Here is a 5,214-nt window from a genome sequence, read left to right on the forward strand (position 1 = left end):
TCTCAAATAATCCAATTAAAATGGAGTACATATCTAAACAGAGAATTCTCAACAGAAGAATCTCAAATGGCTGAAACACACTTAAGTAAATGTTCAGCATCCTTAGCTATCAGGGAAATGCAAATCAAAATAACTCTGATATACCATATTACACAAGTCAGAATGGCTAAGATCAAAAACACCAATGAAAGCTTTTGCTGGAGATGGTGCAGAGTAAGGGGAACATCCCTCTATTGCTGGTGGGAATGCAAACTTGTGCAACCAGTCTCGAAATCAGTATGGCTGTTTCTCAGAAAACTGGTAATTAACTTACCTCAGGATCCAGCAATACCACTCTTGGGCATCATACTACAAGTCATTTGTTCAACTATGTTCATAGCAGCATTATTTACAATATCCAGAACCTGGAAACAACCTAGATGCCCCTTAATTTTAGAATGGATAAAGAAAATGTGGTACATTTACACAATGGAGTACTACTAAGTGGTAAAACAAAACAAAACAGAAACAAACAAACAAAACCAAAAAACCAAGGACATCTTGAAATTTACATGCAAATGAATGGAAGTAGAAAACACCATCCTGAGTGAGGTAACCCAGACCCAGAAGGATGAACATGGTATGTATGTATGTAGATACTCGCTGTAAGCAAAGGATAATGAGTTCATGATCTTAGAGAAGCTAAGTATCAAGGTGAACCCTAAGAAAAACATATATAGATCCATCTGAAAAGGGGGAAATAGACAAGATCACCTGACAAAATTGGTAGTGTGGGGGTAGGGGGAGAAGGGAGAGTGGGAGGGGAAGAGGAGGGGAGAGGGGGACAGGAGAAAAGAACTTGAGGGAACGGGATAGATGAGATGGATGAAGGACAGAAATGAGAGCAAGGAAAGAGATATTTTGATTGAGGGAGCCATTGTGGGATTAGCAAGAAACCTGGCACTAACTAGATAAATTCCCAGGAATCCACGAGGATGATCTCAATGGAGACTTTAAAAACCAGAAGGACCTGAAGAGATGTCTTGTAGACTCTAAGAAAATAGACATGCCAATTCAGATTACTATACACAGCAAAACTTTCAATTACCATAGATAAAGACAATAAGATATTTCATGATAAAAACAAACTTAAACAATATCTATCTACAAATCTAGGCCTACAGAGGTGTTAGAAGAAAAGCATCAACCTAAGTAAATTAACTACACACATGAAAATACAGAAAATAATAATCTCACATCAGCAAAATCAAATCAAAAGAAGGAAAGCACACACACACACATACTGCCACCACCAACAACAACAGCAAAATAACAAGAATCAACAATCATGAACAATTATTAGTTATTGTTATCTCTCAATATCAATGGACTCAATTCCACAATTTAAAAAAAAAGGAGAGCTAACAAAATAGATGCAAAATCAGAATCCATCCTTCCGCTGTAGTGGAGAAACATACCTCAATATCAAGGATAAACATTACCTCAAGGTAAAAGGTTGGAGAAAGATTTTCCAAGCAAATGGACCTAAGAAGCAAACCTGTGTAGTCACCTTAATATTCAGCAAATTAGACTTCAAACCAAAATTAATCAAAAGAGATTAGGAAGAAGGTTACATCTTCATCAAAGGAAAAATCCACTAAAAGGACACTGAGATTCTTAACATCTATTCACCAAACACAAGAGAAATCAAGTTTGTAAAAGCAGCATTACTATAGCTTAAAATACAGATTGACCCAACACACTGATGCTGAGAGACTTAAATACCCAACTCTCACCAATGGACAGATCATGCAGACAAAATCTAAACAGAAAAATGCTGTACTTACTTATCTGACATTATAAACCAAGTGAATCTAAAAGATATTTACAGAACATTCTACCCAAATACAAAAGAGGATACCTTCTTCTTGACACCTCATAAAACTTCCTCTAAGACTGACCACGTACTCTGTCACAAAGCAAGTCTCAATAGATACAATAAGATTGAAATAACTTCCAGAATCCTATCGGAGAACTGTGGTTTCAAGCTGTATTTCAATAACTTACAACAGAAAGCTTACAAACTCAAGGAAATTGAACAACTCTGTACTGAATGAAAATATGTAGAGTCAAGACAGAAATAAAGAAAGAAATTAAAGACTTTCTAAAATTCAATGAAAACAAATACTCAGGATACTCAAACTCACAGGACACAAAGAAAATGGTGCTAAGAGGAAAGTTTGGAGCACTAAGTGCCTCATGTGAAAAAATTGGGAAGATCTCATAGTGGAAAATTATCAGCACCTGAAAGCTCTGGAACAAAAAGAAGCAAATGCACTGAATCTGAATAGATGGTAGAAAGTATAAAAATGAGGGCCAAAATCAATAAAATAGAAACAAAGAGAATAATACAAATTATCAATGAAACAAAGAGTTGGTTCTTAAGAAAATAAAACTAAGAGACAGAGAGAGATTATCCAAATTAATTAAATCATAAATGAAAATGAGGACATAACACAGGCACTAAGGAAATTCAGGGAAGCAAAAAGACAAGGGTATACCTTAAAAAGGTGTACTCCACAAAATTGGAAAATATAAAGAAATGGGTAACTTGCTTGATAGATGCCACTTACCAAAGTTAAATCAAGATCAGATTGTTGGAGTAGGGCACTGCTTGTTGGTTTCCAGCCGCCCAGCTAGTTTACACCTGAAATAATCACACAGAAACCATATTATTTAAAACACTGCTTGGTTCATTAGCTCTAACATCTTATTGTCTAACTCTTACATCTTAATTTAACCAATTTCAGGTAATCTGTGCTTGTAGGTCATGCCCTACAAGCAAAGTTTCAGCACATCTGTCTCTGGTGGCTCCATGGCTTCTCTCTGACTCTACCTTTCTTTCTCCCATGCTATAGGCCAAGCCAGTTCTTTATTCATTAACCAATAAAAGAAACACATAAGACAGAAGGACCATACCATCAGATAAACAATTTAATGAACCTATAACCCTCAGTGAAATACAAGCAGTCAGGGCCTGTAGAAAGAGTGGTGGGCTGCATCCCACCACCCATCTCCTGCATGGCTAGCTTTACACCCGAAATAATAACACACAAATTGTATTCATTTAAACACTGATTGGCCTATTATCTCTAGCCTCTTACTGGCTAATTTTCACATCTTGTTTTAATCCATATTAAGTAATCTGTGTAGCACCACAAGGCGGTGGCTTACCAGGAGAGATCTTAACCTGCATCTGTCTTGGAGAGGAGAGTCATGGCAACTGCCTGAGACATCTGCCTGACTCTGCTTTCTTTCTCCCACAATTCTGTTCTGTCTACTCCACCTACCTAATTTTCTGTCCAATCAAAGGGACAAGGCAGTTTCTTTATTAACCAATGAAAGTAACACATAAACAGATGACCCTCCTCTAAGAAGGGCCAGATGATTTTAGCATAGAAATCTTCCAGACTTTCAAAAAAGTTAATGCCAATAGTCCTTAAATTAGTTCATAAAATAGAAACAGAAGGATCACTGCCAAATTCATTTATGAGTCCACAGTTACCTTGATATCCAAACAATAGAAAGACTCAACAAAGAAAAAATTACAGGCCAATTTCTCTCATAAACATAGATGCAAAACTATTCAATAAAATACTTACAAACTGATTTCAAGAACACATCAAAAAATCATTCTCCATGATCAAGTATGTTTCATCTTAGAGATACAGGAATGTCCAGTAAATTTAATCCACTACATAAATTACCTAAAAGAAAAATACCCCATATGATCATTTTGTTAGATGCTGAAAAAGCCTTTGACAAAAATTCAACAGCCCCTCATGATAAAAGTCTTGGGGATATTAAGGATACAAAGAACATATCTCAACATAATAAAGGCAATATACAGCAAGCAGAAAGTATAAAATTATACATTATATTAAATGGAGAGAAACTCAAAGAAATTACACTAAAATCAGGAACAAAACAAAGTTGTCCAACTTCTCTATACAAATTCCATATAGTGCTTGAAGTCTTAGCTAGAATGATAAGACATTTTTATGGCCTTTGAGCTCTTTTTCCCTTTTTATTGATTTTATTGATCTATACATTTTTCCCTGTTCCCTTTCCATCCTCTCCCCTCCACTTCTACCCTCTCCCATGATCCCCATGATCCCAATTTACTCAGAAAATCTTGTCTTTTTCTACTTCCCATGTAGATTAGATCCATGTATATCCCTCTTAGGGTCCTATTGTCATCTAGGTTCTCTGTGATTGTGAATTGTAGGCTGGTTTTCTTTGACTTATATCTAAAAACCACTTATGAGTAAGTACACATGATATTTCTTTTTCTGGGTCTGGTTTACCTCATTCAATATGATTTTTTTCTAACTACATTCATTTGCCTGCAAATTTCAAGATGTTATATTTTTCTGCTGTGTAGTAATCCACTGTGTAAACGCACCACATTTTTCTTATCCATTCTTCAGTCAAGGGGCATTTAGGTTGTTTCCAGGTTCTGGCTATGACAAACAATGCTGCTATGAACATAGCTGAGCACATGTCCTTGTGGCACGATTGAGCATACTTTGAGTATATACCCAAAAGTGGTATTGCTGGGTCTTGAGGAAGGTTGTTTTCTAATTTTCTCAGAAATCACCATATTGACATCCAAAAGGGCTGAAACAGCTGTACTCCCACAAGAAATGCAGGAATGTTCCCTTTACCCCACAACCTCTCCAGCATAAGTTGTCATCAGTGTTTTTGATCTTGGTCATTCTCACAGGTGTAAGATGGAATCTAAGAGTCATTTTGATTTGTATTTCTCTGATGGCTAAGGATGTTGAACATTTCCTTAAGTGTCTTTCAACCACTTTAGATTCATCTGTTGAGAGTTTTCTCTTTAGATCTGTACTCCATTTTTAAATTGGATTATTTGTTCTTATGATGGTCAATTTCTTGAGTTCTTTCTATATTTTAGAGATCAGTCCTCTGTCTGATGTGGGGTTGGTGAAGATCTTTTTCCATTCTGTAGGCTGCCATTTTCTCTTGTTGAACATGTCCTTTGCTTTACAGAAGCTTCTCAGTTTTAGGAGGTTCCATTTATTAGTTGTTTCTCTCAGTGTTTGTGCTACTCAGGTTATATTTAGGAAGTGGTCTCCTGTGCCCATGCATTGAAGGCAACTTATGTTCTTTGCACATTTATTTGTAATAGCCAGAAAGTTGAAAAAACCT

The sequence above is a fragment of the Arvicola amphibius genome, chromosome X (genome assembly GCF_903992535.2).
Source record: "Arvicola amphibius chromosome X, mArvAmp1.2, whole genome shotgun sequence".
NCBI classification, from domain to species: domain Eukaryota; kingdom Metazoa; phylum Chordata; class Mammalia; order Rodentia; family Cricetidae; genus Arvicola; species Arvicola amphibius.